General features: G+C 38.0%; 1 pseudogene; it reads right to left on the reverse strand.

Moving 5' to 3' along the window:
* Positions 1-1,127: 1,127 nt before the first annotated feature.
* LOC141562097 (TBC1 domain family member 16 pseudogene) lies at positions 1,128-3,973 on the reverse strand (annotated as a pseudogene).
* Between the last annotated feature and the right edge of the window lie 7,416 nt (positions 3,974-11,389).

An 11,389-nucleotide genomic window follows, 5' to 3' on the forward strand; every position in this document is an offset into this window, starting at 1 on the left:
GAGGTCCAGTGGAACAAAAATTTTATATCAAAATTTTGTTTCTATTTTTTTTTTGGTAACTTCATCTTTATTGCTGATAAGGATCTTTTAAAATGATACAATTCAGCTTAACCTTTTAATTCATGTAACTGGGAGTAGAAAAAAAGACTTTATTCAGAAGCTGGAGTGTTTGAAAAGAATTCAGAAACCTAAAGCATGAATGAGGAATGAGGTCTGCTTGTCCACCATTTCAAGCAAAGTTTTTCAGTGAAGGGACTTGGCACTCATTCCTTTTCAGGATGACCAAAAAGATTCTCACAGGTTATGCCATTCTACTGCCAAATTCTAGCATGGACATATACACCAATCTTTTTTATACTAGGAATAAATGGTTTGGGAGGACACAGGAAATGAAGGCAGTCCTACATTATTATGTGACAATATTTGGCTATCTGAAAGCCAGGATCATACCCAGCAGTAGGCAGATACTTTTGAGGAGGACTCAGAGAAAGCTGTCATTTCCCTTAAATGAATTCTTTTTTTTCCACAACTCATATATTCAAACACACGTATAATCACACAAGATACTCTTGCTCATTCAAACACCATTTGGCTACTATTATGGTGGAATTAAGCAATGAAGCAGGCAAAACTCTTATGTAGAAAACCTGTTAGCTCTGTGAAAGAAGCCAAATGAGATGATTCATACATTCTCTAGAAGCCTATTGCTTGAGTCTTCAAGAGGAAGCAGTTTCTTTTAGATGTGAGGAAGTATAAAAAGCTCATGGTATACTTGTAAAAAGTCACAAATTCTCCAAATCCTACACTGTCTCAGTATCCCCAAATCAACTGGGCTATTTTTAGTGACAACTTTTATGGCTCAGGCTGGAAGTCACTTAGGCAGTAGGTTTTGGTTTCAAGAAAGAAAATTTGTGCATGATATATGCGGGGGGCGGGGGGGGGGAAGAGAGAGAGAGAGAGAGAGAGAGAGAGAGAGAGAGAGAGAGAGAGAGAGAGAGAGAGAGTGGGGGGGGGGAGAGAGAGACAGGAGACAGAGAGACAGACAGAGACAGAGAGACAGACAGAGACAGAGGGGGAGAGAGAGACAGGAGAGAGAGAGAGAGAAGAGAGAGAGAGAGAGAGAGAGAGAGAGAGAGAGAGAGAGAGAGAGAGAGAGAGAGAGAGAGAAATTAGCTTAAAGATTTATCTTCAAGATTTCACCTGAGGACTGCTCTTAACCCATATGCTTTCCAATATAGAAAGCTGAGCTTGACCTTACATATCTGTCTTCCTTTGTTTGAGGTTTAGTTGCTAATGAATCTGGGTCAGTGATGGAGGTGTAGATTATTCTGAAAATGACTCCTCAGTTCAAACAGGAAAGAAGAAAGGTCCTTCTGCTACCTTATTCTGTCATTCTGTTGAATTTTCTTTGAGTTGGTGGTCACATCTTTATTCCTATTTCTCCTGGTTTCTGATGCTTCCTGAGTACAAGTTCCCCATTCATGTGCATGGCCAGATTTCCAAAGTGCAGAAGCATCTGGTCAGTGGCCAGCTGTTGTTCAATGACATCATCACCATAGATCACCACAATGGCCACACAGATGAAGAGATGGAAGTAGTCTGTGTGGTAATGAGCCCAGCATGCTTCCCACATGAGCAGTGCCTCTGCATCCGGAAACTCTTGCTTAAAACACAGAAGGATCCAGCGGTGGCAGAAAAGCATCTGTAGATCATCCTCCACCAGAGAAACAAGGTGCTGGTAAAAACGTAGGTGGGCCAGCCGAAGCAGCTCATGAAGGTATAGCAGCTGTTTTTCCATATCCTCATCTCGGGGAGAACTGACAAAGATCGTATTCTGCATCAAACCTACGAAGCACCAGAAGGTATCTGATTCATCTAGAACCTCAGCCAGGATGGGAGCCACCAGGTCTGACATGCCCTGGGAGTAGCCAATGGTTGGATTGTATACCGCATAATTCAGCAAAATTCTCCTCATGCTCTCCACATTTGGGTTGTCCTCTCCTCAGAAGGATTGATTGCTTCTGTCTGTCTGAACTACATCTTTGTCAACAGTGAACTGCACATGGCGCCAGAATTCTCTCTGTTTTTCTGGAGTCATTGAAAGCCTTTTCTGTTGGATCTCTGAGTATTCCCTCCTCTTCTGTGCCCTCAGTGCCTTTCGCTCCTCCAATGTGGACTCATGGCTGTAATAGCGCAGCAGGAAGGGCCAGACCTCACCCCGGATTGACACAGCAATGCCGCCGAAGAAAATGGCCTTACGTAGCTTATATTCCTCTTCCACCTGCCTAGATTCATTCAAGTGGTTAAGCCAGGTGGAGACATCCAGTTTTTTGTACATATTCTCCTCTGGGTGGGTCTCTGAAGAAGGGAGCTTGGGACGTCGGATGGAGAACTGCATACAAGTCTTTTCATTGGAGACCTACTGGTCTTTGAGATGAGTCTCAGTACAGTGTTTCCATTGCTGAAAAACTTCTGACAGTTTATCCAGCCCACCATGGTGAAAATGGAAGACCTTGTACTGACTTTCTCGGCTAGCAACAACCAGCTGCCCACTGGTACAGGCCTCATCGCTAAAGAAAAGGCAGAGAGACCTCATTTGTCCCAAGTCAACCTGAAACACTCCACAGATCTGTTCCAGGGCAAACACCTTTTGCTGCTCCATCCAGTACCGAGGGAGAACCACTACTGCCACTGGGGTTGAGGGTCAAGAGGTCAGAGGCTTTTGAGGAGGCTCTTCAGAGGAGTCGCCCAAGAGACATTGCCAGGGGAATGTTTCCACTATCCACGAGCTTCAATCCAGAACCAGTGCCAAGTAAAAGATCAATTTATACATGGATGTTAATTGTCACAAGGAACTTGTTGTAGAGGTAGAAGGTCTGATGGTCCCTGAATTTCTATGTGTAACTTAGTATAGCAAGCCATACTGATTTGCCCAGGGACTGGGCACGCAGGAAGCCAGACTCGCCTCCGGCTCTCTAGGGGGTCGGGTCCCCATTTTGTTTCTAATTTGTTAGGATTCTTACAAGGTGCTAAGTCACTGGAATGGATATAAATATCTAATGGTTCAGTATGATTGCTCTGATCCTACAAGAGATGTTATGGGCCAGAGCTTGAAACAAGGTTCTGAGTGGAATTGAGGAGACAATAATTAAATCTAGTTTAGCACTGATTTAATCCTACAACAAATAATAGTTTCCTAGTGATGAAATGATTGGTGTATATTCAGTGTGCACCATATAAGCAGGAAGCTTTCAGGGCCAAGGGGGACTTTGGGAAAACTTCTCAGGAGATTCAGAGTGAAGAGTCATTCCAACTTCGACTTTTGTGCTGGCTGGAGACATTGGGAGGACGAGAGGCTGAACCTGGCTGGAGACATTCTGACAAGAGCTCTCAGGGAACCAAGGAGAGAGACAGGCCTTTGAAAGCTAACTGGGCCCAGGAAAAGATTATAAAGGATCTGGACTTTAATTCTTGGCTGCATTTGGTGATTATTGGAACTGAACTGAAACTAAGAGCTCCCCAAGAAACCTGCTCCCCAAGAGAACGATTACAATCTAGAAAAAATGAACATTATGCTAGGAATATAAAAGCTACTAAAAACAGACACTTGCTGGGTCACAGGATTCAGTAAAAACACAGACAAAACAGCAATTTGATTGCCTGGATTCAAGGAATAGATTATGGGGTAAGTGTTCTTTGTATGCACCTGGCAAGTTTGATTTTTATAAAATGTTTGTTAGTAATTTTCAGAAGCTAGTCTAGGGCCCAGTGTTAGGTTACAGTATGTACACTATATTTCCCCCCTTCAACAAATGATAATTGTTGATGATTTTTTTCTGCAGTAATTGCTTCAACCTGGTTACAGAAATAGAGTTGATCCCCTTTTATAGGTACTCAGAAGGCTGATGAGCTTGATGACCAAGAAGTTTGTTGAAGCAGGATGCTTCTGAGTCTTAGGACCAATATTGGACATCACTTAAAGATGAATTAACTAGAGCCTAGAGGAAGCAAATCTTAAGACGAAGGGCATTAGGGATGGTAGTATTACAAATGGTAAAGTAGTTGCTTGGGTGATCATGGGTACATGTGCGTGTGCCAGCACATTTAAAAATAGGTATTTAGTACAGAAAATGATAGGCTGAGGGGTCCTCCAAATGGGCATTTCTCTTTATAGGGTCTTCAGAAATATCCAAGTGAGAAGACCCATGGTACAGAGAAAAGTGTCCTTGCCTGACCAAAGATTTATCCCTCACTGGTGAGAGCCTACAAAGTGAGCTTAGGGAGAACTGGAAACAGCACTAAGAGCAGAGCTCTCACTGTTGGGATATATCATCAAAAGTGCAAAGCAAAGGTTTAAGAAATGTTGGAGAAAGCAATTGACATGGGGAGAATATGATCAATTTTCCCAAATTCTCTAAATATTGAAAATGCTCCACAGAGTAAAGATCATACTTTTTAAGTGCTTCAGCCAGTTGTGACATGAAGGCTGTGAGTCTATAAAGAGCTCTGTAAAAGGTTGGACAGCCCAAAGTGATGCATCAACAAAATCCAGAAATAATTTTGAAATCCCTGCATGAGGCATATATGTGGAAATCTGGCTGCCATTCTTCCAGATAGCCACTTCTCTGAACAAAAAGAGAGCATTTAATGGTACCTTCAGTATTCACTTGGGCATAACATAACAAGTGTAGCCTGATCAACTTGCCTAATTGTTCCTCTTGACTTGTGACCAATGAAAATAGACTTCACTACAGATTTTGGGGAATTCTCTGCAGCTTAATTTAAACCTAAGAGGGTTTCTATTGACTTACCCCTGCGATTAGTAACTAGCTTGAGGATGTATAAAACCACATAGAGTTGTGAAGAAAATATCCCCTCTCTTTTGCAAGGGCCCTTTATACGACATAATATAAGAATTGGTGCCTGGGGAATAAGGATGCCAATATAATGGACTAGTAGGCATCCTCTCTTGTGGCTGCATTAACAAGTAAACTTCCTGTGGCTTGGCTTTGCATATCAATTAAGTCACTTATAATAAAATCTATTTGTAAGCTAGGATACACAGTACAAACATATTTCCACAATAGTAGCAAACTTGAACAAAATTGCATTTTTCAGTGATGTAATTCAAAATATTTTTTCAAAGAAAACTGATTGCATTAAAATTCTCTTTTCAAACCACACTGAAGATGTTTTAGATAATGAAAAGTTTCAATAGTCAAAATAGCAGTCAAGAACCACAGACAGTTTGTATTAATAGAATCATTGAAGGACTTTCTTTCTATAGACATATACATGTAATAGGCAGATGAATAGGCCAGTGCTCCTTGACCTAATTGTTGAGAATATAATGATGACAATCTCAGTTTGAAAAGACCAAAATTTTATACATTTATATTATGCTCATGGTTTCAACTGACCATTACTTGCTCTGTTTATAGAAATTTGCTACAAGAAGAAAAAAAAAAAAAGCAAGGGCATTACTACAATACCATCAAACTGATACTTCAAGCTGAAGACTAAAGGTACATATATGGCAGGATAGATTAACCTTAGTTCTGTTTGGCTTCATGTATGAGACAGAATTGACTACTAATTATGCAGTAACAATTCTATTGATAGACAGATTCAGGAAGAATCAGGCAGAAAACATGACTATTTAGAGGATCACAATTGGGAAACTGAGCCAGAAGGATAATACCTTAAGGACAGACAAGATTGTTCTCTCAGTTCAGATTTGCCCAGGTACAGACTTCTACCTCTACCTCTACTAGTTCTAGATCACATATCTCTGAGTAAGTCCTGGCATTTCTCTTGAATAGTGGATAATCAAAGCTGCATTCAGAACTCAAGAACAGAATCTGTAACAGCCCCAAGTATTTTCATATCAAACAGTAAGTTTTGCTAATCACAGATTTAGGCCAAAATACCATTGATTTTGCTCCTGTGAAGTTTCTTTTTTTATACCTTCCCATCATGCTTTTATTATGAGCTACTTCAAACAAACCTCATTTAATAATTTCATAAAAAAAGAAAAATGAGATTCATATTAATTGTCTCAGACAGGATCATGAAATTTCTGTTACAGAGTTGGAATTAGTACATGGTGCTTCCAACGTCAAGAATCTTGTATTCAATATTTGTTCATAAAAAAAAAAAAATTGTTACTGTTGGAGTGGATGTTTTCCCCCTTTGTCTTTTTCTTTTTAATTAAAGCTTTTCATTTTCAAAATATATGCATGGATAGTTTTTCAACATTGACTCCTACAAAACCTTGTGTTCCAAATTCCCCCTCCACCCTCACCCTCTCTCCTAGATGACAAGCAATCCAATATAAGTTAAACATGTTAAAATATATTAAATCCGATATATGTATACATATTTCCACAAATATGCTGCAAAAGAAAAAACAGATCTAAAAGGAAAAAAATGAGAAAGAAAATGTAAGCAAAAAACAACAAAAAGAGTGAAAATGCTATGTTGTGAACTGGTCTAAGTCACTTCATTGTTGATAAGAACCATGTCCACCAGAATTGATCATCATATTATCTTACTGTTGCCATGTATAATTATCTCCTGGTTCTGCTCATTTCACTTAACATGAGTTCATGCAAATCTCTCTAGGTCACTCTGAAATTATCCTGCTGATCATTTCTTATAGGACAAGAATATTCCATAACATTCATATACCATAACTTATTCAGCTTTTCTCCAACTGATGGACAGTTCACTGAGTTTCTAGTTTCTTGCCACAAAAAGGGTTGCTACAAACATTTTTGCACATGTAAGTCCCTTTCCCTTTTTTATGATCTCTTTGGGATATAAGTCCAGTAGGAACTCTTCTGGATCAAAGGATATGTGTAATATTCTTCTCTAAAATGTAATGTTCTCTGGGACCAGGTTTCTTTTGGTTCCAAGAGCTTGCACTCTGGCTTCTGAATCTCCCGGACTGCCTTCTCTAGCTTCTGAATTTCCCAGACTGAATCCTGGTTGAGGCTCCTAGCTTATATATGCTCTCTTAAAGGTGTGAATTTTGTAGAACTCTAGTAAGTACTAAGTACATAATCATTGTCTCTATCAATTCCACTGACTTAGCACCTTGTTTCAATCCTTTGTTTCAATTTCAGAGTTCTGGCCCATAACATCTCGTGCTTTCTTTTGTTTTTAAAATATAGGTAGTCATGATCTCCCTGACTTCTCAAGGAGGTAAGAACCCCCCAAAAAGAGGTGATCATGCCTTCCCTTATTGCTCAAAAATGGGGGGAAAAACCATAAAAGGAGGTGGTTACACCCTCCCTGGCATCTCAGGAAGGGAGGTGAAAACATCAAAGGAAATGGGAAATCAAATCAGATTAGCAGGTTTCTGAAGGGGCTCACTCTCTCTTTTTTTATTATTATTATTTTTTAATTTTATAATTATAAAATTTTTTGACAGTATATATGCATGAGTAATTTTTTTATAACATTATCCCTTATATTCATTTTTCCAAATTTTCCCCTCCCTCCCTCTACTCCCTCCCCTAGATGACAGGCAATCCCATATATTTTACATGTGTTACAGTATAACCTAGATACAATATATGTGTGTAAATCCAATTTTCTTGTTGCACGTTAAATATTGGTTTCCGAAGATATAAGTAACCTGGGCAGATAGACAGTAGTGCTAATATTTTACATTCAATTCTCAGTGTTCCTTCTCTGGGTGTAGTTGTTTCTGCCCATCATTGATCAGCTGGAAGTGAGTTGGATCTTCTTTATGTTGAAGATATCCACTTCCATCAGAATACATCTTCATACAGTATTGTTGTTGAAGTGTATAGTGATCTGGTTCTGCTCATTTCACTCAGCATCAGTTCATGCAAGTCTCTCCAAACCTTTCTGAATTCATCCTGCTGGTCATTTCTTACAGAGCAATAATATTCCATAACATTCATATACCATATACCATATACCATAATTTACCCAATCATTCTCCAATTGATGGACATCCATTCATCTTCCAGTTTCTAGCCATTATGAAAAGAACTGCCACAAACATTTGGGTATTTCTTTGGGATATAAGCCCAATAGCAGCAATGCTGGATCAAAGGGTATACACAGTTTGATAACTTTTTGGGCATAGTTCCAGATTGCTCTCCAGAATGGCCGGATTCTTTCACAGCTCCACCAACAATGTATCAGTGTCCCAGTTTTCCCACATCCCCTCCAACATTCATCATTATTTGTTCCTGTCATCTTAGCCAGTCTGACAGGTATATAGTGGTATCTCAAAGTTGTCTTAATTTGAATTTCTCTGATCAGTAGTGATTTGGAACACTCTTTCATATGAGTGGATATAGTTTCAATTTCATCATCTGAGAATTGTCTGTTCATATCCTTTGACCATTTATCAATTGGAGAATGGTTTGATTTCTTATAAATTAGGGTCAGTTCTCTATATATTTTGGAAATGAGACCTTTATCAGAACCTTTAACTGTAAAAATATTTTCCCAATTTGTTATTTCCCTTCTAATCTTGTTTGCATTAGTTTTGTTTGTACAGAAACTTTTTAGTTTGATGTAATCAAAATCTTCTATTTTGTGATCAATAATGATCTCTAGTTCTCCTCTGGTCATAAATTCCTTCCTTCTCCACAGGTCTGAGAGGTAGACTATCCTCTGTTCCTCTAATCTATTTATTATCACATTCTTTATGCCTAAGTCATGGACCCATTTTGATCTTATCTTGGTATATGGTGTTAAGTGTGGATCCATATCTAATTTCTGCCATACTAATTTCCAGTTTTCCCAACAGTTGTTTTTCAAATAATGAATTTTTATTCCAAATGTTGGTATCTTTGGGTTTGTCAAACACTAGCTTGTTATAGATGTACCCTTTTTTGTCCTTTGTACCTAATCTGTTCCACTGATCGACTGGTCTATTTCTTAGCCAATACCAAATGGTTTTGGTGACTGCTGTTATATAATATAGATTTAGATCAGGTACACCTAAACCACCTTCATCTGACTTTTTTTTTCATTAGTTCCCTTGAAATTCTTGACCTTTTATTCTTCCATATGAATTTTATTGTTATTTTTTCTAGGTCATTAAAATAGTTTCTTGGGAGTCTGATTGGTATAGCACTAAATAAATAGATTAGTTTGGGGAGTATTGTCATCTTTATTATATTCGCTTGGCCTATCCAAGAGCACTGAATGTCTTTCCAATTATTTAAATCTGACTTTATTTTTGTGGCAAGTGTTTTGTAATTTTTCTCATATAATTCCTGACTTTTCTTTGGTAAATGGATTCCCAAATATTTTATACTCTCAGTATTTGTTTGGAATGGAATTTCTCTTTGTATCTCTTGCTGTTGCATTTTGTTGGTGATGTATAAAAATGCTGAGGATTTATGTGGATTTATTTTGTATCCAGCAACTTTGCTAAAGTTGTGAATTATTTATAATAACTTTTTTATTAGAATCTCTGGGGTTTTCCAAGTATATCATCATATCATCTGCAAAGAGTGACAGTTTGATTTCCTCATTACTTACTCTTATTCCTTTAATCTCTTTCTCAACTCTTATTGCCGAGGCTAACATTTCTAATGCAATATTGAATAGTAATAGTGATAGTGGGCAAACTTGTTTCACTCCTGATCTTACTGGGAAAGGTTCCAGTTTATCTCCATTGCATATTATGCTTACTGATGGTCATAAATATATGCTCCTGATTATTCTAAGGAATAGTCCACTTATTCCTATACTCTCAAGCATTTTTAGTAGGAATGGATGTTGGATTTTATCAAATGCTTTTTCTACATCTATTGAGATGATCATATGGTTTTTATTAATTTGATTGTTAATATGGTCAATTATGCTAATAGTTTTCCTAATATTAAACCAGCCCTGCATTCCTGGTATAAATCCTGCTTGATCATAGTGTGTTATCCTGGGGATGATTTTCTGAAGTCTTTTTGCTAATATCTTATTTAAGATTTTAGCATCAATATTCATTAAGGAAGTTGGTCTATAGTTTTCTTTCTCAGTTTTCGATCGACCTGGTTTAGGTATCAGTACCATGTCTGTGTCATAAAAAGAGTTTGGTAGGACTCCTTCATCCCCTATTTTTTCAAATAGTTTATATAACATTGGGGCTAATTGTTCTTTAAATGTTTGGTTGAATTCACATGTAAATCCATCTGGTCCTGGGGATTTTTTCCTGGGGAGTTGATTAATAGCTTGTTCTATTTCTTTTTTCTGAAATGGGACTATATAAGCAATTTATCTCCTCCTTTGTTAATCTAGGAAGCCTATATTTTTGGAGGTAGTCATCCATTTCACTTAAGTTATCAAATTTATTGGCAAAAAGTTGGGCAAAGTAACTCCTTATTATTTCTCTAATTTCCTCTTCATTGATGGAAAGATCCCCCTTTTCATCTGTAAGACTAACAATTTGATTTTCCTCTTTCCTTTTTCTGATCAGATTTACCAAAGGTTTATCTATTTTATTGGCTTTTTCATAAAACCAACTCTTGGTTTTATTTATTAATTCAATAGTTTTTTGTTTGTTTTTTTTTTTTACTTTCAATATTATTGATTTCTCCTTTTATTTTATTATTTCAAGTTTGATTTTTGGTTGGGGTTTTTTAATTTGGTCATTTTCTAGCTTTTTAAGTTGCAGGCCCAATTCATTAATCTTCTCTTTCTCTATTTTATTTAAATAAGCCTCTACAGATGTAAAATTTCCCCTTATTGCCACTTTAGCTCCATCCCACAGATTTTGGTATGATGTCTCATCATTGTCATTATCTTGGGTGAAATTATTAATTGTTTCTATAATTTGCTGTTTCACCCAGTCATTCTTTAAGATGATATTATTCAGTTTCCAATTACTTTTTGGTCTATTTACCCCTAACTTCTTATTGAATGTAATTTTTATTGCATTGTGATCTGTAACGCCATTTGTAACATGCTCTCTTGGCAGTTACAATTACTAGTCTGTCCTAGACCCACCAGAGTACCTTTGACCACTGTCCTTTGCAGTGTGAGCTCTACCCGGCTCGCCTCCTCTGAGGCCTTCAAAGGTCTCTGGCCACAATCTCTTGAATCTATAGCTTAATAACCGGTAGCCCACTCAAGAACAGCCATGTGTAATCTTAAAAGCCTTTATTATACCTACTCACATAATGCCCTGACTGATGCCCTGACTTGTTGGTTCCCTAGTGAACACCTGGTCAGAAGACCCACGTGTTCACTACCAAAACCCTTACCTCTTTTGGCTGTCCATCTTGGCTTAGCTACCCAGGCTGGGAAGCCAGGGTGAAGAACGCCAGGTTAAAGAGACCGCCTGCTGCCTGCAGTGGGCTTACATAGGGCCTGTGAGGTCACACACACAGCCAATCAGCGA

Source organism: Sminthopsis crassicaudata, chromosome 3 (genome assembly GCF_048593235.1).
Source record: "Sminthopsis crassicaudata isolate SCR6 chromosome 3, ASM4859323v1, whole genome shotgun sequence".
Lineage (NCBI taxonomy): Eukaryota > Metazoa > Chordata > Mammalia > Dasyuromorphia > Dasyuridae > Sminthopsis > Sminthopsis crassicaudata.